The 23,571-nt window shown below is 56.9% G+C and overlaps 1 protein-coding gene across 5 annotated transcripts in view; it reads left to right on the top strand.

Moving 5' to 3' along the window:
• Positions 1 to 23,571, top strand: part of MACROD1 (mono-ADP ribosylhydrolase 1) — a 132,332-nt gene that overhangs the window by 12,172 nt on the left and 96,589 nt on the right. The gene's annotated exons all lie outside the window — the stretch shown is intronic.

The raw sequence follows: 23,571 nt of genomic DNA, 5'->3' as shown, positions 1-23,571 counted from the left end.
TGTCTGGCCAAGGTCAGGAGCAGGGTATCAAAGGGCGGTCAAGCCCAGCAGGTGTGCAGGTGGTTTATGGGACAGGGGTGAGTGGGGCTCACTCACCTGCTCGCTGGGCATCACAGCAAGAAGCCTCTCAAGGTGTGGGGACCTGGGTTTCCTCTCACAGGGAAACCTTGCTGTGCTGGCCCCCTCCCGCCTGCGCAGTCTCAGACACTCCCAGAAGCATCTCCAGTCTCCTTCCTCTCACCCTCGGGTTTGTGGCCATTGTGTCTGACTCCAGTGCTGGCCAGTGAGTGGAGTCGTCAAGTCGTCAAAGGACTCTGGGACATAGCGGTGCCGATGCTGATCTGGCTAAGTGACTAGGCTGTCGGGACCCGGGGAGAGGCGGCTACTCGGCTGCTCCGGGCCTGCTTGTTTGTAGTTTGGGTTGCATTTCTGGCAGTGACCCTGCTCTGTGTGTCTCCCTATTGATGTTTGCAGAACTGTGCAGTCACATGGGTGTTCCCTCCACCCCCAGTGCCTGTCTGGGTACACAGGTGACCAGTCACCTGAAGACAGGAGTTCTGACTTGGAACAGCAGGAGCGTGGGTCACCTTTGGGTTTCTTCCACTGCATTTGCTCATTTCCCTTGGGCCTCTAGGATGGTGGGTGGCACCGAGGTCTGTGAGTCCATCTGGGGGACATGGAGCTAAGACAAGCCAAGCTGGGCTGGCAGATGTCATAGCAGCCCAGAGGAGAAGGGCATTCTTGCTGCCTGGATCCAGGAGGGGTTGGCCTGGGGTAGAAGGACCAAGTATTGGGGCTGAGGCTGAGGGAACAGTCCCGCGGGCCCATGGGGCTGCCCTGCCCAGTGTCCCCTGCGCTGTCAGTCACTGGCAAGGCTGTGGGAGGCACCCTGCTGTCACTTTCCTTGCTGAGCAGCAAAGTAGCCAGAGGGGAAAGTGGGGCATCTTATCAGCCCCTTCGCAGCTGGGTGGGTGGTTGGCGGGCCAGGAAGGAGGGTGGGACGACCAAGGCAGGGTGTCGATGGGATACAGATGGAGCGGGTGGGGGCTCTGGAGGGCTGCGGCGTGATTAATGGCCCTTCCTGAGCGCCCTCGTGCCTGGCCAGCCTCCGAGAGCAGCGGCTCTGGCAGCCCCTCGCACGCTCAGAGAAGCACTCTGGTTCTGGCTTCATTTGACTGCACCGGGCTGAGGGTGGCAGCGTTTGCATGTCTCTCCAAGGACTCCCCTTTTCCATGTACCTGCCTGGGCCCTGTGTCCTCTGCATGATAGGGGCGGTAGAAAACCCAGCTATGGGGTGTTGGGGGACATTAGGTGCTGATGCTCATGAACTGTGGTGCGCACGCAGCGCCTGGCATGAAGCGAGAGCTCAGCACCTGCCGCTGTCGTCGGTGCTAGAATCAATGCCATCACCGTCACTCTGTGATGGGCGTCAGCCCTGTCTCAGCCGTGAAAAGGGGTGCTGGGTGCCTCCCACAGATGAGCAGCTTCCTCTTTCCTCTTCTTGCCTCAGTTTACCCAACACCTCTTGGTGTGGTTTCCTGGGATCTCCTTTTTATTCCTAGAAAGTCTCATAGCAGGGAGAACCCAGAACCCGCCTGGAACCCCAGGGAATGGCTGAGGCTGGCCCTTGGACTTGGGGGTCCCACACGGAGCTTGCATCCCCTCCAGGCCATCCATCCAGGTGTTTGCTGAGCCCTGGTATTCGGGTGGCCTTGGCACTGATGAGGCCTCAGGGGCCCTTGGTGGTCTTGGCACAGGGGCCCCACACCCGGGGGCCTCCCTCGGGCCTCATCCCGGGGACCCCGCCGTCTCGGCTGAGGCCGCGCACTGCCCACCAGGGGGCAGCAGAGATCGCGGTCTCCACGCCCGCGGCGCCCGTAAATCAGCCTGTTTATTAGCGGAATGGAGGCCGCGGCGTGGCGGGGCTTTTCCGGGCTGCATAAATCTGGCCCGTGCTTCGTGAAACCCATATGTGCTTAATTCATATGTAAAGTTTCAAGCAGGAAGAGAATACGTGTCCATTAAATTCTATTTGACTTGATTATAATCATTAGCCGTGAATAATTGCTTCTCAGCGACAACGACGCGGAGCCACCACAATGGGGAAAAGGGGCGAGCAGTTATCCAGGGGTGGAGATTTTCAGATTTTTAGTTTCGAAGCCAAGGGCAGTGTTGGCCCCATGGGGTCAGTGGCCCGTGGGGACCGGTGGGGCTTGGACTGGGCTGGGGGCTCAAGGTTGGCGGCAGAGCTTCCAGATCCTGTGGGGGGGTGTCTCTTTTTGTCCCTGTGGTCAGAATGGGGGTGGCGAAGGTGCCATCGCGGCCTGGGCTTTGCTCCACTTGCAGGGACCATGGAGGGGGAGGCACGGGGAGCTGGGAAGGGCCTAGGAGAGAAAGGGCGTTGGGACCCCCCAAGCCCCCTCCATCCTGAAGAGCCTTGAGCTGAGAGGGCCTCCCTGACCCTCGGGAGGATGCCGGGGAGTCCTTGGGGAGGGCAGGAGCCAGGTGCCCGCCCTGCCCCACAGAGGGACCCTGCCCATGGCCCCTCTCAGGACTTCGGAAAATCACATTGTTTCCCTGCTGGAACCCTGGCATTGGAAGTCCAGGACTGATTTTTACCCCACTTTGCTGATGTCTGAGATGTGGTTGGTGTGTGTGTGGTGTGCGTGGTATGTGAGGTATGTTATATGGTATATGGAGGGGGGCTGGGAAGACAGTAGAAGGGGGACTGCCTGGCCTGTGGGTGGCGGGGCTTGAGGTCACAGGGGCAGGACCAAGTCTCTCAAGTCCCCAGGCACAGTGCAGACATCCCTGGACCCTCCTCAGCCCGGCTGGCCAAGGCCGCTTGCTCAAGCAGCACTAGAGAGTCTTAGGCTCCTGCCATCTGTGCCGGCCACGGCTCCTGCCCACGGGGGCACGCAGCATCCATCTTAATTAAATTGGGCTGCCATGCTGGCAAGATAAGCCCCTGCAGGCCCCTGTCTGGACTGGGAGATTCTGGGGGGCAGTTCTGCCTCCCCAGGCTGTGTCTGGGGAGAGCCATGTCTGGCATCTCTTCCAGGTCTGGGGTCTCCACCCCGGGGGCGTTCTCCAGCTTCTGGAGTGTGTGTCCTATCTCTGCCATGGGTGGGGGGCATGACCTTGACTGGGTCACTTCCATGAGGTTCCCAGTGTGCCTATGGGCCCCTAGTTCTCAACAGACAGCTGAGGAAGTGTCCCAGCATAAAGAAAGACCCCCATTCTGGGCCAGCCCAGGGCTGGGCCTCTGGCTCTGGCCTTCAGGCGTAACAGGATGGAGCAGGGTGAATGGGAAGCTCTGTGCAAAGACAGAAAGAGCCCTTCAGAGGTGTCCCTGGCCATTGAGTCAGAGCCACGGGCACAGAGGGCAGGAGCTGGATCAGGTTCCCAGCGTTCTTGCTGGTGGCACCGCAGCCTCCAGCCAGGCACGTCTGAGTGAGCCTCTATTTCCTCATCTGAAAAATGGGTCATCATTGGTCTATCCATGATGGTGTGAGGACGACACGAGTTCAGGCTCGCCCAGTGCTGAGCCAGGGCCTGGCGCACAGGGAGCCCCCAAGAAATTATTTTTGGGAAGTCAGGAGCAAGAGCAACTAAGTAGAATATAATGTGACAAAGCACTGGAAACAAGGTCTAAACAAAGTGTCATGCGACGCCGCAGGGACCAATTAATTCTGCCGGGAGGTGGCGGGAGGCGAGGCGGGTCAGTGAGGCCTTGGAGGGGTCCGGGCATGTGGGCCACGCCATGCAGACCGGGTGGGAAGCCATGGTTCACAGTGACAAGCTGGCCTCGCTGGGAGCTTTTGGAGCTGCTTATTTATTTAAAATAAAGCATGGAGTGGCACTCTGCTTCCTTAAGTCCTGGGGCTTTGGTTTGCGGTCTGCCAGCGGCCTCTCGTCCCTCCTCCAGCCGAGTCAGCCAACTCCTCGCTTCATCCCGCTGCTGCCCGGAGGGCCTGGGGCTCCCTCGCTGTCCCTGGGCCACCGCTCGGAGTCAGTGATTTAGAGACCGCCTTGATGGACTAGCAAGCAGGGGGCCAGGGACGCCGACTGCCTTGTGGGAAGTGATCTGACGCTAAACTGTCGCCGTAAATCGCTTTATCTGTCACTTCAGATTTAAATGTGTTTGCTGAGGCTTGCCTCCACCGCCGGCGGCAGCAACCTCTCTGCAGTGGGCAGGAGGCGGGTGCGGCTGGGAACCTGTGAGCGGCAGATCTTGCTGGGCCCTGTCCCCTGGGGAGCACTGGGTGAGGACTGGCCCGTCCCTTGGTGCTGACCACCGGGGCATCTGGGAGGCAAGTGGGACTATGAGTCCCATTTTCAGTGATCAGACCAAGGCTCAGAAAAAGACATAACATGCCACAGCTTAGCAGGTGATTGAGCTGGAACTGAACTCATGTGTGGCCTTCCCTTCATTCAGCAGATGTACGTGGTGGACCTGTTCTGTGCCAGGTGTTAGGGTGGCCCTGAGCTACAAGAGACATAGTCTCTAATCCAAAATTCGGGATGAGACATGTGAATGGCAAGGGATAGCAAAGTGTATGAGAGATGGGAGTCCTGCCTGCAGGGGGTGGGAGGCAATCAGGAAAGCTACCTAGAGGAGGAGGTACTCAAGCAGAGGAGGGGGAAGCTGAGTCAGAAGTTGGACAAGGGCATTCCAAGGGCAGAGGAGAGTGCTGGCAGGGAGGGACTTGGGGAAGCTCTGAGGTGCTTGGAATGAGCTATGGCCCATCCTGAGCTGAGGGTCTCCCTCCAGGTCTAGGCTATTCACACCCCAAGCCACCTCTCCTGGACTCCTGGTGTTATATCAGCCCTAGGGGGTCAATGGGGAAACTGAGGCTCAGAGACATGAAGCACCTTGCTTAAGGACACACAGCTAAACAGCAGCGGTGCTGGGAAGGGAGGTTTTCCGGACTTCAGAGCCTCTAGGAAATCCTTTGTTTATTTTGAAGGTGGGCGGGAATAGTTCTTTATTCTGGTTGAAAAATTTGGTCCCCAGAGTGGGTGCGCTGTCATCTGTCCTGACTGACGGGGAATGGAGAAGTAGGGCGGTTTGGCACAGCAGGTGATTAGTGCAGAAAAGATGGGACCAACACCTGGGTCTAGGTCCGTTGGCCTCACGAGCCCTGTAGTGGCTCCAACCCCCATAGCCTGCTTGGCTGTCCTGTGTCTCAACCCGTCCCCGGCTTGCCCCACAGAGCCCCTGCCTCTGGGCTGGGGGCAGCTTGTTACTGAGTGTTCCCTCTGGGCCAGGGACTGTCCCCCAGACCGCATACGTCACCTCATTTCCCTCATTTTACAGACGAGGAGACTGAGGCACACACAGAGCCACAGCGCTGGTAGGAAGCAGAGCCAGGAATCAAACCCTTCCCTTTGGGACTTGGGGATGCAGTCAGGTTTGCTTTTCCAGAAGCTCCCTCTGGTCCCGGGGCAGAATCGATCGAGAAAGCCAACTGAGAGGCCTGGGGTCTAGGTGGCCTCCTCCCCACATGAGAAAGCCCAGAACCTCCGAGAAAGTGCCAAGGCCTAACTTCCACCACTGCTAGAGGAGGGCGGCTCATTTCCACAAGGTCGGGAAGCGGTTACATAAATTCATAAATGATGGATTCCTCCTGAATTATTGAGATTCCCGGGAGGGCTCACAGGGCCTGGCCCAGAGAGCTGGGCTTTGGCTGGTGGGCGGGACTCACGGACCCTGGAAGGCCCTTTGTAAACGAGGCCTGGCCAAGTCTCCCGTTTATTAGCCGGATCCTCCCTGTCCTTCCACAGGGACGTGAGGGGCCCCTGGCCCCTGGCCCCTGGCCCCATGACCCTTTGTCCTGGGTCTCAGTAAATGTTTGTGGAATGAAGGAGGGATCCGATGCCTTTGAGAGTTTGTCAGTGGGAGGGACTGGTGACCCAGTGACTCCTCTGGGCTCCCTCCTGCTGCCCCAGCCCAGACTCCACTCTGCCCCTCTCGGTGGTCACAGAAGTCAGGCTGGAAGGCCTAAGGCCTTTTACAGACAAAGACAGTGGTGGACACATGGGGCTGCCTGTGGGGTTCCTGGCTCTGTGTGAGGCCCTGGGATTACAAGGCTCAGTGACTCAGTGCCTGCCCCCAGGCATTTGCAGTCTCAGAGGAAGACGGGGGATATCTGAAGCGCAGAGGGACAGTGACCTGTTCAGGGTCACATGACAGCAAAGTGGCAAAGAGGGCCTTCCTAATTCCCTGCACTGGGCCCTTTTTCCCAGGCCTTTTTCTCCCCATCATGACAGACCATGGTCAGGAACACCCAATAGGGATCTGCTGCCCCCCCCCCCCCGCCCCCGCTGAGTGGCCCTGGGCACCCTCTGTCTGGCTCCCCGGTCCTTGAGGCCGTGTGGCCTCAGAACCCACACCTGTGTTCCCGCCTGTGTCCCCGAAGCACTCTCCACCCCGAGCACTGAGCTGAGGAGGCCAGAGCTTGTGGGAAAGTGTGTATTTTGAAATTAATGGGCACCATTAAATTAGCCAAGCATGAAAGGGGCTGGATCTGTAGCCTTTGGCTTGTTCTCCGGAATGAACCGCCAGCACTTGGCAAAGGCCTGTCCAGTCGGCTTCAGGCCTCCCTAGGAGGCTGTGGTTTGCCTGCCCATTTAACAGAAGGGAACCCTGTGTTCCTAGGAGGTGAAGGTCTGGCGTAGTATGTGGAGGCCACCCAGGAACTGAGGTTCCCTTCTCTCCCTCTCAAAACCCAGTTCTGTGCAGATAACACAGTTTGCAGAGGTGTTGACTTGAATCTGCTCTCTCCAGACCCCTAGGGTAGGCTCACACACACACCAGACCCTGACCCTAGGGCCTCCTGGGTGAGGCCTGGCCTGGTCCCAGCTTGGAGTGGCCTCTAGGATATCACATGGCTTAAAAGAGAGTCAAAGGATCCAGCCCTGTTTCTTCACCTCCCACTTCTATACCAGCTGTGTGACCTTGGGCAAGTCACTTAACCTCTCTGAGCCTCAGTTTTCTCGTCTGTAAAACAGGGATAAGAGTATACTAGGATCCATGCCCTTGGGTTGTTGTGGGTGTGAAAGGAGATAGCTGGTGGAGATGCTCAGTACAATGTCTGGGACGGAGTAAATCCTTGACAAATGCCAGCTCTGTGCTTGCTGCTGTGCTGCCTCTCAGAGGGCTGCTCACACCCTTGGGAGGGGGCCTGTTGTGCACGTGGTTCGCTGTTGCGCTGGGGACAGGATTTAGCCCCTCCATCCGCTGAGCAGGCTGAAGGCACCTGCTCCTTCCTATCCTTTCCATGGTGAGCTAAGTTCCAGGGTGGCAGAGGGATGGATCCCCACCTGACCCCCAGTCTTCTGTATTTGGGGTTTCCTGACTGAGGGTGCAGGGCTAGAGGGCTAGGCCCCTCCTCTGCCTCTGCAGTAGGGCTGTCAGGGTCGGCTCTGCCTCTCATGGGGAAGGGTGTGTGTGTCACATGGGAACAGCCTGTGCAGGGATGCCCCCCTCCCCTGGGATGCCCTTGACCGAAGTGCTCCTTTTCAGAGCTTGGCCCCAGCTGAGCCTGAGCTGGCAGAGCCCCAGTGGCCTGCAGGCCCCCTGAAGCCTCCGGCCCGCACTTCCTCTCCCCTCCTCTCCCTTTGTTTCAGATGCTCACCCTTTGAGCTCATTTATTTATTTGGCAAATGATTTGTCCTAATATGTCCAGTGGCACCATCACAGGCCCCTCTCCCTGTAGTCCTGGTTTGTTGCTAACTGAAAGGGTGGCACTGTCCTGAGCAGCTGGGCCTGAGCTGGAGGGTCTGGGTGTGGCGTGGGCCAGTCTCAGAGGGCCCTGGAGGCCAGGGCCATGGCTGCTCAGAAAATAGACTAAAGTAAAAGCCGGTTCCACTAACCACCTCTCTGGGCCTCGGTTTCCACGCGCGGCTGCCTCATGGAAAGATTAAGGGGAAAAATGCATTACAGCCTACAAGGCCTTGCGCACGTCGGGCTCAGTAAGCCTAACTACTGTTCTTATTAGTGAGGCTCACTTACCACCCACCAGACCCTCTCTGGCGGGGCCGGGTCCTTTGAGGCTCAGTCTCCACATGCGGACAGGGCTCAGCACATGGCTGGTGCCCATTGCTGTGGGGGTGGCTGAGGTCTCCTACCTAGTAGTTCCTGTGGCCAGGGACCCTTGAATGGAAGTAGGCTGCCCGGGGGCACATGCTGGGCTATTTATGTCTGTTTATGTCAGGAGGCAGAAGTCAGCGAGGACTCTGGAACCAGGAGCTTGGTGGCTGTAGACCTGGAGGCGGACGGGTCCTGGGATGCGGAGCCTGGTTGGCAGGGGGCGTGGGAAGCACTGAGCACAGACGGGGCTGGGGAGAGGCGGGTGTGGACACGGCCCGCCTTCCTCTGCTGGACACCAGGCTGGCACCGCAGCTTTGGTTCGTCAACACCCCATCAGCTGCACCCCTCAACAAGTGGTCCTGGTGCAGCGGCACCCACCCCTCTCCCCATCGCTGCTTTCTCCCCCTCTCGGACATTGTAATTGCCATAAAAATAGTAGCTTAGCTGCGCGTAGCATGTGGGAAGAGAGGGCCCGGCTGTCAGCCATTCCCCTGCCAGCAGGGCTCGCGTCTGTTTTATTATTGCCGCCTGGCTGTATTTCACGATGGCTTAAACATCATCAAACGCCACAGACCTTTTGAAAAGCAAGAGCTACCTTGCTGAGGATGTTGAGGAGAAACAGGAACATTAAAATCTACGAAGCAAATGGCCCAGAATCGACATTTGCAACAGGAGCTTTGCAGCTTTGATTGTTAAAGGAGCTAAATCCCGTCTGGCAGCTGGCAGGGAACTTTCCTAGGTCATGGCTGAAGCATTGGGGTTTGCCAGAGTGGGTACCAGGGGGTCATAGTCAGGGCCAGGGCTTCTAGGGGTCACCTGACCACCTCTCAGCACCTCCTTGGCCTTAACCTTAACTCAGCCTCATCTCCCTCCTAACAAGTGGGGTGGGGGCCCACTCTGGTGTGCAGAGCAGGGTGCTGGGGTCTGGGGCTTGGAGGTTGGAGTGAGGGCGCATCAGGGGAATACAGGACAGGGCTGCTGTGGCCACTTACAAGCTCTTGTGACCTTGACCAGGACATATATCGCCTCTGAACCTTGGTTTCCTCAATTGTAAACCTGGCAGAGTGACATCCCTTCAGAAGGTGATGGAGAGGCTCCAGAGGCTGCATGCAAATGTGACAAGTCATTGGAACTCAATAAATGGTGACTGTTATCACTGAGGAAGTGGGCGTTTGAGCTGGAATTGATTTTTTTAAATGTTTAACCCACCAATTTCCATTGAAATATAGGTACAATAAAATTGGGGAACCATTAAAACAGAAATAAAAAGAAACAAGACAAGGGAGGGCACTGACCAGGGCATCTCATAAGGATGTGTCCCATGCCCTTAGCCATAGCTGGAGCCCTCTGGCCTGGACACCTTTGGCATGTGCTTTTCAATTGGTTAGCCTCTTGCTGGGTTCCTGGTAGTGGCCCTCCACTCAGCCCTCCCACCTGCCACTTGATGCCAATCCCTAGTCTACCAAGGAAGGCAGCGTGGCTGCTTATGCTTGGGGCAGCTTGGCTCCTGGAACCTACCCTGGTCTCGGCCAGATGAAAACTAGGCCAAGCAAGTCTATTGCAACTGATAATGAATGTGGCTTTGAGCTTCCTGGCAGCCATAGCAACATGTGAAACAAGATTTTAGGTTTTATAACTCCAGACTTGGAAATCAATTTAAACATCAGCTTAATGCCTCTATCTCATTCTTTCTACTCTTGCCCGTTTTTCTCCATTCTCTCTGTCTATCCCCCTTACCAACTGTTCTTTATTTCTTCCGATGCCTCCTACCTTGCTCCAGAGCCCTGTCCAGTTTCACTCCCTCAGTGCCCCTCCCCTCACTGGGCTTTGCTTCCTCGGGAGGCGCCCTCTGCCCTCTTGTTTGTTGCTGTCCATTGCCTCGCCCAGGCCCACTGGGTCTGCCCCTGCAATTTCTCTCATAGCAGCCAGTGACTAATAAGGGTTACCCCCAGGGGGCCGGCAAAATCTTTCCCTCCTTAATATGGCAGTTTAAAAATGTGTCACCATCGATTTGAAGAAAAGGCTTGTTCCTGCTGAGAAAAGCGGCCTGGAGATTCGTCTCGCCTTAGGAATCACACAGGCAGCTGCATAAATTCCAGAACCACCGAGCTCTCCATGCAAATGCTGGCTCACAGCCCCACAGGCTGGGGGGGGCTGGCACCCCACTGCCCTACCCCTCCTGTTCCCACAGCCACTAAAGGGGGCCCTTCGCCGGGAGCGGGATCCTGCTTGGAAGATCCTCCTTCCTCCTCCTCGCTACCTCTTTGTGGTTAAGCCGGAGCCGAGCCCGTGGCTAATTCCACGTCATGACATGTTTTAATCCTGAAGGAGAACCGGGATGAGTGACTTCCGAGAGGGGTCCCTGAGAGCCAGTGCAGTGCCCCCCACACCCAGGGTGCCTCCCTAACCCTTGGCTATGGATCTGTTGGCTGCACAGTGGATCTGCCCTGAAGGTGGCAGATCCTTCCTTTAACTGCACAGGTGCCCTGTCTTCGACATTAACTCATCCTTACCTGGAAGAGACTGGGGGGGTTCTTTGGCCCATCCCCCTGCCTCCAGGCAGGCCCTCTCCCCTCCGGCTGGTGAGGCCTGCCCTGCTTTGCCCTCATAACTGGCCCAGCCTCTACCCCGCAACAGCAGACAGTAGTCCCACCCTGGCGTAGCAATGCTCTGAGCCTAGGACAGACGTCATAAAAAGGACCTGGGAGGTGGCTTTCCGTATTCCCACTCTTCAGGTTGAGAAGCTGTGGTGCAGGACTGTTATGTGACTTGTCTCCAGGCAAGTCGGGAAGCTAGAACCACCTCTGCTCCCGTGATGCTGGGTTCTCTCCACTCTCTCACATTACCTTTCAATGAATGAATGAGGGGGAATGGGCACATGGTAACCACTTGTAGTTCTAGGTGTCCTTCTGGTTAGTGGGTGTGGAATCAGCCCAGGATTAGGAGGATGGTGTTTGGAGAGCTTGGGGGAGAGCTGAGCTTTGCAGGTCTCTGTAGGGCTCCAATCCCCTTCTGTCATCCAGAGGTCACAATAGCCACCTTTGTGGCAGTGTCATTTGCCCTTCTGGAGGCTCCCTCAAGCATGGTGCAGAGCAGGGTGCTGAGCTTCACTGGCCAGGACGCCTATTGGGCCACTCACCAGGCAACCCTTAGCATAGACGTCTCTACTGCTCTGGCCACAGGAGTGACCTTGGCCAGCACCAGGACAGTGGCCTGCAAGCTACACTAGCTTAGGGGGGACGGAGAAGGGGTGGCATGGGGATCCGGTGAGTTCTCACTGGTTTATGGGGAGCTGGTGCAGCCATGAGCAGGGGAGTCAGGGAAGAGGTAAGCAAGCGGTTTGCAGACTCCCTGGCTGCTGGGGGTCCCTTGGAACATGTGCCGACAGCCATTTACCACCTGGTGCAGCCCCCAGCTGCAGAAAGGGCCCCATGAGGGCTCCTGCAGCCATTACTTAAGGAAAGGAGGGGCTTTATTTTTCCAGGCTCCCTAATGTTATTGCCTTTATAGGCTTTGGAAATCAGTTTTATGACTTGTGTTGTCTGCTGAAAGACAAGAAGCATGGCCGGGAAAATCAACCACGGGGTTGGGTTACTCCTGGGCCTGAAAGGTCAGTTGGCAGAGGGCAAGGGGGCAGGGCTCAGATGTGTCCTCCTGGGTCTGGGTCACTCTTCAGGTAGGAACCATCATAGCTGGAAGGAGGTGGCAGGGATGGTGTGTGCCAGAGGGGGCCCAGGAATTCTGGTGGGAGAGTCAGCCTGGGCCTTCGGGACCTGCCCCTTTTGTTGGATGGTCCCCACAGAACAGGCTTGGGATGATGAAAGTTATCCCTTCCTCCTAGATGCCCAGCTACACCAGCTGGCTCCCATTGAGTGCCATCAGGGACCCCCTGCCAGCCACAGGCAGTGTAGATATCTCATGTAAGTAAATAATAAGCCCTCTGGGTTTTGCCAGCTGAGATGCAGGCCTGGCAGGGGCTCCCACCAGCAGAAGGTGCTCATCTTCCAGCAGAAGATGGCTCGTTGGAGCTGGGGGGTTGTTTAGAGATACATTGTGAGCCCCCAGAAACCCACACCAATCCTCCTCCCTTTCCGGGGACCGAGGACTCTGGAGAGGGCCTGAGGGTTTGCCCCAAGAGAAGGCTGCTTCTCCACTCCTCTTAATATGCGAAGAGCTCCCACAAATCAATAAGAAAAATGGGCAAAAGATGTGGACAGGCAATTCCCGGAAGGAGGAAAACAAATGGCCAGTAAACAAGTGAAAAGATGCAGAACTTTGCAAGTAATCAAGAAAAGGCTAATTGAAACAAGAGGCATCATTCTTCTCATGGGGAGGCACGGTTGGAAGCACTGCTCAGTGCAGACGCAGGTGCAGCTGGAGGAGGGCCCTCTCCAGGCTCACCCCCAGTGGCTCGAACCAATCCTGCACATAGTAGGTACTCAGAAATACTTGCTTTGTGCCAGAAAACACATAGAACTCCTCTCTGCTCACACTAAGTCTCAGCAGCAGCACTATCACCACCTTCATGTCCCTTCCTTACCTTGGCCACACCTGCCACTAGAGATGCTCTTGGGGGCCAGTGGAGGGGAGGTTGGCTTCCAGCCTCACCCCCACCCCATCCCCTGGCCCTGGGGGTCCACATGCTGCCTGTGGCTCTGGTCTTTGTGGGTCTGGCCTCTCCTGGGGTGGATCTGCTTCTTGCTGTTTGGGGTGGTGCATCTACACAGTCTCCTGTAATGACATGACCTTGGGGTAGACCTGTCCGGAGGGTCAGGAAGGGGGGGTCAGGTGGAGCATCCCAGAGGGGCCCAAGGTGGCACCCTGAGTGTGGCTCAGCTTGCTGCAGTGAGAGCAGGGAGGCCACAAGGAGGCTTAGGCCAGATGCCCTTTCTCTGCCTGGCTCCCACGGGCAGCCCATATTTGCAGAGCCCACCTTGGCTGGCCCACAGCAGAGCCACCTTTGATGTGAAGCTCGAGGAGGAGAGCACAAGTCATACTTCGAATGCTTCAGTCCCAGGAATCTGGGTCTCTGAGTCCTTGAATTGTCCTCCTGCCCACCCACCTCTCATGTGCCTTCCTGGGCAAAGCCAGCCAGGAGGAGAGCCTGGCCCTGAGGGTGGTGCCAGCCTGGAGCTCGGCTCCTGGGATCCCAGGTAGCCTCCTCTCTCCGGGTCCCTGCCTTCCTGTTCTGTTCCCGAGGCCCCGTCCCCTGCAGGCTTCTCTCTCCAGTTCCCCAGACTGTAGTGGGTGCAGCCCTCCTTCCTTCATTCAGAGCCTGTGAAAAGATAAAGACCCAGTCCCTGCTTCTAAAAGGCACTTGCTATAGAGTGGGGGCAATAGGGTTATAGCACAGGGTATAAGTGCATTGGTGGGCTGGTCAAGGAAGGCTTCCTGGAGGAGCCTGCCTGGGAGGCCTACTTCCCCACAATGGGATTTGGTAAGGGCTCATCTGCGCCTTTCCTTCCAGGCTCACAGACCCCCAGTCAGGCCTCATCATGAGGCCTCATGGGCCAGGACTCCAGGCTGTGGGAGGAGTCTGGACAGACCTGGTACAATGCTAACCTGTCACCGTGGCCTTGGGCAAACTCTTTAGGCCTGGACCTTGGTTTGCTTGTGTGAAAATGGGGATAAGTGAGGATGGAGCATGGTGATAGATGTCTGGCGCCTGGTGCCATCAGGCCACGCTGTCTTGCCTATCATAGATGGATGCTCCTTTAGGAAATCCCCCCTGATTACGAAGGTTCAGAACTGGGCGGCCACATGGGTGAAGTATATTCATTAGAAGACTCAGGCACACAGCCTGGCCGAGCCAAGTGTCTCTCCGCGCCAGCTTCCTGGGGACTTCAGCCTCGCTGAGAGCACATCTCCCATGTCTTTCTGGTGACAGGTTCCATCTGCTGGTCCCTCGGGAGCTGGGGAGGGCCTGCTCAGGAACCTGCTCTCCCTGGTAATATACTCTCGGCCCTTTACCCCGTTTGTAATTTCAGCTTTACGGAGGACTCCGATCCCTTTCTCTGTCCCACCACAACTAATCCATTCGCCAGGGCCCTGATCCAAGGGAAAGCTAATTAAAGAATTTCTGCTCTTGGCTCAGCCTGAACTTGGAAGATTCCCCTTGGTCTTCCTGGAGAATCTGAAAACAGGTGGAGAAAAGGGGCCTCAGAAAGAGCATCAGCCTAGCCCCTGAGCCTCCATAATAGGCTTAATCCCCACAATGCAAGCTGGAACCAAACAGCCCTCCGTCCAGTACTGCTGAGGGGCTCAAGGCGCAGAGGGTGCAGGCCCTTTGTGACCCTGGGGGCTCCAGACAACACGGCTCTTTGTCCGTAGCTTTCTGTGAGCAGGAGGCTGTGCATTCCCCGAGAGTTAGTGGGTGGGGAAGGGGAAAGACAGAACGTGGGCCCCCCACCGTATGTTCTCCATGAAAGGCACAGGGTACCGACACCCGGAGGCTCTGCACCTTCCCGTGTGTGACATGGGGAGGTCCCTGCTTTGAGGGAGGCTGCAGTGACGCAAGGAGCAGATGCTCAGTGCGGTGGCCTCTCTGCTTCCTGCCCTTTCACCCACGGTACCCCTCGCTCCAGTGTCTTTTCTCCCAAGAGCTAATTTGTCTCTCGGAGATTTTAGTCAACCAACCACAAATATTTATTCAGCCCTTACCAGCAGAAGGGAGTTCCATAGGGCAGGGGTCTTTGGGGCCCCTGTTCACTGCTATGTCTCCCATCTGAGCAGGGTCTGGCACACAGTAGGTACTCAGTAAAGACTTGTTCATAGTGCGGTCAGCCGTCGGGTCCTGAGACAGAGCTGACTGTTCTCACAGAATTTATACTGTTGCTGCCTTTAGAAACTGCCCACAGGGTTTTGGGGTGATCACTAGGCCCCCAAATGTAGGGTGTAGGTCTTAGAGCCTGCCCTCCTTGTCACTCTGGGCTTTGGTCAAGCCGGGTGTAACCCTGGGGAGTCAGGGTCGTCTGCTGCCACTCGAGCCCCCATTCTTGCCCCCGTCCTGGCCCCTGCTCCCCATTTCCCTCTGCAGTGCTTGGGGGTGGGTGGCAGGGAGCATTTAGACCTGAAGTTCCCTGTGCAGGGACCTCTTGGGGCACTCGCCTGCATCAGGGAAATAAAAATGATAAAAACCTACCGCTGAATTCTGGGTGGCAGTAAATTACTTAACACCTGAAACAGGTTGAAATGCGGCCACTGTGGCTTTTAATAAGCCCATCTCCGATGCAGCGGCTTCTGCGAGGAGCCCAGGTCCCTTCTCCAGGCATAATTTCATCGCGTCCCAGGCTTGGCAGCAGTGCAAATAAGATTTCACTTCCCTTGTAAATCTCCGAGGGGGGAGCGTGGGATTGTATCTGTGCTGTCAGTTAGCGGCTCGAGAGAGCCTATTTACTTCGCCGCTGGAGGAGAGGGTCCTTCGGGGGCCCCGACGTGGGGGCGCCCGCCGGGAGGCAGGTGCTGACAGGACGAGCAGGGTGCGGAGGGAGGGGAAGCCGCCCGACCACAGGTGGGCAAGCTCCACCCAGACCTACTCATCCCGGGCAGCATTTCGGGGCTGCCTGGGTCACCTCGGAAGCTTCTGGTGCCTCCTAGGCCGGGTGCTAAGAACACACCACAGACCCTGGGTGTGGTCGGGGTGGTCTGGGGAGCAGGCCCCACCCCTGCTAGGACCTCTTTCCTCTGTGCTAGATCTGCGGGCACTTTGTTGTCCTGTCCCACGGGTTCTGCTGAGACACCCGGGCCTCCTTGTAAGAAATGCCAACCAGCTCAGCGCCTGCCTGGGAGTCAGGGCTGCTGGATAAATCCCAGGGATGTGCAAGGATCAGGGCTTGCACTCCTCGGACGAGCAGAGGGAAACCCAGCGTCCCACGGCCTTCGCAGCAGCCTACCACACATGAGCAGGCTCGCAACAAGCTCTTACCATGTGCGCATTCTACAGAGGTGGAAACCAAGGCACAGGGAGGACGTGCTGGAGCCCATGGGCCTAACCCAGTTCGGAGGCATTCCAAGGGGCTCCAAGGCCCTGCCTGAGGAGCCCTCCAGGAGAGCAGGAGCTCTAATCCAGTGGTTCCCAAATGCCTATGACCGTGAACCCTTCCTGGCGGAAGCTCTATTAGATCTAGAGGCTGAGAAACACAGTTTGGGAACCCAGTCTTACTGCCCGGGTTGAAGAGAGCCTCAGGGGCTCCCTGGTTTGTGCACTACTGCCAGTGTGTGGAGGGTGGGGTGAGCTGGGGGCAGGCCCATCCCTGCCTCTCCCCCACCCCTACGGGCACCCACTGTGCGTTGGGCCCTGCGGGGCGCTCACCTCGAGTGCTGCTCTCTGGCCTGGTCCCTTTGGGCTGGCTCCTGCCCCCAGGGGATGGAAGAATGAGGGAAGGTGAGGGGGAAAGGGTCACCTGTGGGGTCAGAGCACCCCTAGTCACCTCAGGAGGGCCACCTGCCACCAACATACATTGAGAAATAACATTGCTTCATTGGAATATAAGGAAAAACTCATTAACCCATATCCAGACATGAAATCAGATCTCAGGCAGAAGTAGTGAGTTATGTTAAATTTAGCAAAAACTGCTATTGTTCTCATGAAGAATTGTTTTTCCCCCTTTCCTTATCTGAGAGATCAGATAAGGCCTAGAATTGTGAACACTGTGGGTGTATTTAGAGGACCGAATCTGGGGGGTCGGTACCCAGGGGGTGCTCACCTGGCGGAGGAAGAACACGTGTCCCCAGTGCCCATACAATCCTAGTCTCATCAGAATGCCCACACGGGTGTCAGAGCCTCTTATGGGATAATCCACAGCCCCTATTAATATGTCTCCACGTGGGGACCCTCGGAGTTTGCCTTTAGTTGGCGGTCTGCCTCCCTTGACGCCTATGGGATGGGGTCAGAGGTCCCTCTCATCTTAGAGCAGAATCATTTTGGTTCCGATGGTGCCCTGGGGAACTTACTAACCCAGAGTCTCTATGCCCCCCAGCCACTGCCTGGGCCAGTGCTGCACCTTGGAAGTGAGGCCTGGGGATGCGGTGTGGGTGGCCAAGACGGTGTGTGCTGGGCCCGAAGCCGATAGTCAGCAGCGAGATGACTGTAAAAGTTAAATCTTTCTATTTATTTCAAGAAAGGACAAGGAAAGTGGACTTGGACATTTTATATGAAAACAGACAAACAGAAAATAGGACCAAATAGTTCATCACATTCATGTCAACATTGAAGTTTCAAGGCACCTACAAGAAGGAGGCCGAGGGCGGTTCGCAGTGCACTTTGGTTTGTGTGGTCGTCATGGTGAGTGTGTGTGTGTCTCGGTTTCCAAAAACCCCTCAGTGATGGTGAAGCTGGGAGTCAGGCGGGGGCCCGAGGCCAGGCCCGGTCAGCACAGGCTCTCAGGCACCTGCAGGCAGCCGTGGGGGTGGTCCCATCCCTCCCATCCCCGAGACTGCTTTGCCCTTCAGAGAAAAAGAAAAAGGCAAGGAGCGTGCGGCCGAGTAGCCCTGCGGGACTGATTCTGCAGGTGAGGAGGAGCAGGGGCTCAAGGGAAGCTGTGGTGCCCGGGGAAGGGGTCCCTCGGATGGCAGAAGGGACCTTGGTCACAGGCTTGTGAGAGACGAGGCATCCCGCCTTCTGTAACAGAGGGACCCACCCTTCTCCAGGGTCTGGCTGAGGACCCCTCCCCAGCCTCTTCCTCCTTAGACCACCAGGAATGGAACCCACTGAGCCAGGAGCCAGTGACTCCAGAATGCTCAACCATCATACCAATGCCACGCAAATAACCTTCACCGTCAAAGGGATCTGCTGTGGGTTCACCCTGCAGTGTTTATGCGTGGGTTTGAGTTTACTTCCTCCCTTTGCCTCCCTGTTCACACCCTCCTGGTGACATTCGTAATTAGTGGCGTCCCCTCCAGCCAGCAGAATCGCACGACTCTGGCTGCCTGTGTTCACAACCAGCAGCCTCCCCCTTCTCTCCTTCTCAGATGAAAAATGCTGCGCCGTCCAGATTCCTCCCCATGGCTCTCAGCATCTCTGTGAACTGCAAGGCACCAGGTTCCAGGTTCCAGAGAAACCCCCTGCCCACTGCAGTCTGGCACCCGGCCCTGAACGCTGGGTGGGCTTCTCAGCAGGGCCACTAGCCTGCTGGCAGGTGGTGTGCTGCATCCAGTAAAGAAAGCTAAGGCTAGTTTCAGGGTTTCATGTCTTCCTCCGGGAACCTAGAACCTCTTGGAACCAGCCAGCCAGAGGTGGGTGGTCTCTGGGACACTGCAAGTATGTCCTCCGCACAGGGCAGGGGAGAGGCGCTCTGGATCACGGCTCCAGGAGATGAGCTTGTGGCAGCCCATGTCCGCTGTGGCTTTGTCAGCTCCTGTTGCCTTTGTTTCTCTCCTTCTTGAGAAAACTTGGTTAGTTTCTCCAGGTGGGTGGCTCAGGGTGCGGAACTCTTGATGGGAGGGTCATACAAGGTGGGACGCCCAGTTCTCTGCCACCTTTGTCACCCACCTGAGGCTTGGCTCAGACAGGGGAAACAGTCATCCAGGTCAGTCGCCAGCTGCTGCCGAGTGGCTGGATTTCCCCATCAGGCTCACAGCTGATGATTGGTGGGTCCAAGGGAGAGCAGAGTGAGACACTTCAGGGGGGAAGAGCTGTGAGAGGAGCCCCTCCCCATGCCAGGCTGCCAGAGGGGCAGGTGCGGGACTGGAGCAAGGCTGTTGCTAGCACACCGGGGGGGGGGGGGGGGGGGGGGGCTTTGCGATGAGCCCGAGGGGGCAGATGTAAGCGGGGAGGACAAGCGAGTGGGAGGAGGGCTGCAGAAGAGACAATTGAGCAGCCGTGTGCCAGGCGCTGTGCTGGGCTCAGTGACCCGACTCGGAGGAGCTCGGGGGGACCTGGCACCTTGCCTGAGCAGCCGTCCACCCTGACAGCTATAAAAGAGATTTAGGGGCAGTGACAGTGAAGACCTTCCTGCAAGGACTCTCCAGGCTCAGCTTTTTGAGCTTTCAGGTGGGGGACGGTGTGGGTGGGCGTGTGGATGGAGGTCAGGGTACCCTGGTGGCTCTGATGGCTGCAGAGTCTCAGGGGCTGGCTTTGCTAGGAAGTGGGGGCCGGGCGAGCCCCCCGCAGTATGCCCGCACTGCCCTCCCAGCACAAGCCGGGCACTTTAGTAACAAGGGGTGGAGGGGGGTGACTGTGGTCCCGTGGGAAGCAGGGCAGGAGCTGCCCCGGGCTGAAGGTCTGCCCACGGGAGAAAAGGGAGCTTTGCCTCTGTGGCCTTGGGGGTCTGGGCACACCTGCAAGTCCCATTTATGGTGAGAAAGTGGGCCTGACCCCAGCGATAGTGGAACCTATGAAACCAGAGAAACACAATATACTCAAAATGCAAAGGGAAAGGGGAAAGTAGGTGGAGGAGGCATCAAGAGACTGGGGAATCTTTTTGTGTGTTTTTAAAGAAGCAAATGTGGATTTTTCAGGCAAGTACTTGGAACATTTCAGAAGAAATGGTAAATGCTTGAAAAGGCAGGGTGAACGGTGCCCCGGCACCCACTGACCTGGCTGGGGTGGGTCCACTGAGCACGCGGCGCCCGGTACGCTGAGCGGGGAACACAGCCGGTGGGACAGCGGTGGGAGCTCGGTGGCAGGGGGCCTGGCACTTCGAGCAGGTCCAGGAGGCAGCCTGGGAACTGGGGCTGAGGCCCGGGAGGTGGCCCCCTAGCTTCCCCAGGCGAGACAGCCACAGGGGTGGGTCACCCTCCGAACTCCCCGTCGGCTCCTGGAGGGAGTGGTGCATGTCTGTTCTTCCTCTCCCGGTGCCTGTTGGACACTGAGGATGGGAATTCTGTGGCATCTCTTTTGTAGCATAAGCAGCTATTTGACGGGGCTGGGGGATGGCCCTGACCTGGGATTTTCAGGGGACACTGGTCATTCTGAGCAGCACAGTGGGCATCTGTTGATATATCCTTTATAGGGTCCTGGGGGGTTATAAAGTAAGGGTAGGAAACAAGATCTTCTAGTCAAAGAACCACATCTTGGCTTAGGCAGGAAAATACCTGCCGTCTCATCACGTACTTGAATGCTTCCAGTGACGGAGAGCTCACTGCCTGATTCCTTTGTTAGGCTACAGTTTCTCTTCCCTGCCTTCAGTTTTCCCTTTACAGTTGGCCCCACTCCCCTTTCACTGACTGCAGGGAATGGATCAGAGACAGACCCATCCTGGAACAGCAAGGAAGCAGAAAAGCTCATTGCTCTGGAGTCCTACTCTCTAAGCAACTGGACTGGCCACTTCCTCTCACTTTCACCCTTGAAGGCAGGCAGAATCAGGAGGGCAGGGACAGATTCTCTGCTGGGGGTTAGGACAGCTTCATAATGACATTTGTGGGCCAAGTAACCCACCCTGCCCTACAGCCCGGAGCACAAGGCCCTCAATGGAGGCAGAACTGGTTTCTCTGAGGACCATGCTTGAGCCCCGGCTCCGTCAAACCTGAGCTATTCCTGAGCACTCTGGCCTGTGTGGTGTCAGCCTTTGAAGAAGCCCAGGTCCCCCAGGAGCTGCAAAGGGGCAGCCCCTGAGCCCCGCCATAAAATCCCTGCTACATGCGTGGTCACTGGGGGCAGGTTCATAAAACTGGAAAAACCCTTTTCCTTCAACTCCAAGGAGTTTAATCTTTCCTAATCAGTTTAGCAGACTCGCCTGGTTGTAAATGGTAATGATTTACATTTTTGAGCCTTTATACCCTTCCTTAGGGAAAAAAGATGCCTCCTCTGTCTGCATCCTGGAAGGCCTGCATGGGGCTGTGAATTGCTTGTTAGTGCTCAGCCTGGCGACTATCCGTGCCAGGTATCTGTTGCCCATCACCTGCGCTGATTGAGTGCAGGAGGGGACACGGGCGCATGGGACACTCACAGCTCACCCTGGCTATGTCCTCGCCCTCAGCTCGGTCTGGTCCTTGTGGGCACAAGCTGCTGTGTGCCCTGAGGCCCGTCCTTCCAGCAGATGCCCCAGCCCCATCGCTCCCTGTTGCCGCATCCAGTCTTCCTGTGTTTTTCATAAGCATAAGCCTCAGATGCCTGGTCTTCCTCCCTGCTGCGTTCAGCAGGACACAGGTTTCTGGAGTGGAGTGGGTTGGCTTTGGGGCTTGGGTGGCCACTTTTGGGGGGGCAGGGTGTCCTCCTCTTGCTCCCCAGCTCCCGGGGATGAGAAGGGAGGCTCAGATGCAGTCTCAAGCATGCTGCCCAGCCCCTTGTCCAGGCTCCGGTCAGCCTGCTCAGATCCTCGCCTGGCTCTCCCTCCCGCTCTGGCCCTCCATCACCTGTATTGGCCTGACTAGAACCTTCCGGGATCAGCAGAGGACAGAAGGCCTCTGGGGCACCCAGCTTTACTGGGTAAAGCTAGGCGCTACCTGAGCCCACTCCCACTTTACAGGAAGGGAAACAGAGGCCGTGGATTTGCAAAACACTTTCCCTGCCACTCTCTGGGAGCCTCCCTGACCACTTCTCACTCTCTGCCTGGCCTTGGGCTTCCCTTGTTGGGGCTGGTGGGCCTCCCTGGACCCCTCAAGAGAGGGAGAGGAGGCACAAGGTGGGCGTGGCCTTCAGGCTTTGGGTGGGGAAGCCCTGGCCCCCCCAGCCACTGCCATCTTCCTAACCAGCTGTTGTCACCTCCTCTGCCAGCGTCACCCAGATCAAGAAGCCAGCACCCCAGCTCTCGGTGGGGACACCCCTTAGTTAGCCACCGGGTGCCCTGTTACCAGGGAGGCGGTCCAGGGAGCCGGAGCCAATTTAGAGAAGGTGGAGGCTTCCGGGGAGGCCACAGGAAGAGGGGAGAAACGGGAAGAAAAGGAGCTTTTGATGCATATCATGTCTGCGGAGTTGGGTATGACTAATTAATAGATTTTATTCTTAGTAATCTCTTAAGCATTCCATACATTGGGCCCAACGCCTGAGCTGAGCTTACAAGAGGCCTCATTCGCAAAATGCAAATGACTCGCCTGGCCCCCGCTGCCTCCTCCCTGCTTTCCTTTTTTTTTTTAAAGGGGAAATTTAAAGGAAAATTGCCATGTAATAGAAAAGAGATTCCAATCACTACATCTAATTACCACGAAGGGTAAACCACTTAACCAAAGAAGTGTCGTGGGCTTTTTTTTTTTAACTTTAAACCTGCCTTAAATGCCACAGAATGCACTCGCCATTGCCGAGGCCAGCAGGTGTTCCAGCTGGTCAGAGGCTGCAGGGGTCAGGCTGGCCACCCACACAAGGCGGATTCTGGACAGACATGGTGGCCCAGGCTTGGCTTCTTGGGCCTGTGTCCTCCCTTGCGTCTTGGGGGTGGGGGAGGCAGGGTGCCCGGGAACACACTCTCTCTCCCTTTCTTTCTCGTTGTGTTTTGTGGGAGTTGGATCAGGAGGGAATGAGGTTTCAGAGTGGACCTGGCTTCAGGCCCCCTCCCTGGCTCGAGGGGACATAAGGCAGCAGACATCTGGGATCCTACTCTCAGAAAGGATGCTGGAAAGATGTTGGGATGCTTAGGGCAGGAAAGATGAGAGCGGGCTCCAGGGAGCTGGCTGGGCTGACGCCTGTGGCAAATCAGGCAGGGCCCGAGCTCTGTTAGCGCGGGAGCCAGAGTAGGAGAGGGAAGTTGTCCTCAGGCCCGGGCAGGGCCAGGGCCTGCTTAATGCTCTGGGGGAAGAAAGTTCAGCACAGGTTGGCTCCAGGCCCTCCCCTACATGTAGCCCTCTCTGCACTGGGCCACCTGCTGTTCCAGATGCCTTCCTAGCCTCTAAGGGAATGACCTGACCTCTGCCTGGCATGGGGAAAGGAGGAAGGAGAACCTAGAGATGGAGGACCAAGCATGTTGGCAGTGGGACTTGCGGGCTGATAGTGGAGTGTCCAGGGACCAATTTTCCTGGGACACTGGCAGAAGGCAGGAGTGGTACCTTGAGGGAGGGGACCTCATTTCAGAAACAGCAGAGACCTTGGACTTCTGTCTGTCCTCCAGCCAATGCCCTAGACCCTGGTGCCCCCTCTCCTCCCAGCCACACCCAGTGGGGCTCCTCTGCTCCTTCCTGAGCTTGGGGGAATGGGACTGAACCTGTGTCTGGGGGCACTACAGGCCAGAGGGCCATCTTTATACAGATGTGAAATTAAGGCTTGGAAAAATTTATCTCCTGACATTGTATGAGAAAATGGGAAAAAGGCAAAAAGGCCTGTTTTAGAATGAAAGGTGTCTGTACCCCTCGGCCTCTCCCTGGGCCTGGGGAGTCAGGAGTCCCCATTTGGTGAGACCATTCTTTTCGCCAGGCCATGCCTGTGTCTCTTCTCCGCCTCTCATGCAGTTCTTGTGTCCATTTCTTTCGACCCCCCTTCACTGAAGGGGCCAGTAGCATCTTTTCATGTCCAGTGAGCAGCCGGCCCCAGGCCTGTCACAGCAGCCCTGTGACCTCATCCTTCTGCCTTTGGCTTTTGTCAGAGCAGCTGAGGCCTTTCAAAGCGCTAC

This window comes from Miniopterus natalensis, chromosome 11 (genome assembly GCF_054644295.1).
Source record: "Miniopterus natalensis isolate mMinNat1 chromosome 11, mMinNat1.hap1, whole genome shotgun sequence".
Lineage (NCBI taxonomy): Eukaryota > Metazoa > Chordata > Mammalia > Chiroptera > Miniopteridae > Miniopterus > Miniopterus natalensis.
Note: the sequence above shows the minus strand (reverse complement) of the source record. Positions and strands in the feature narration are given on the sequence as shown.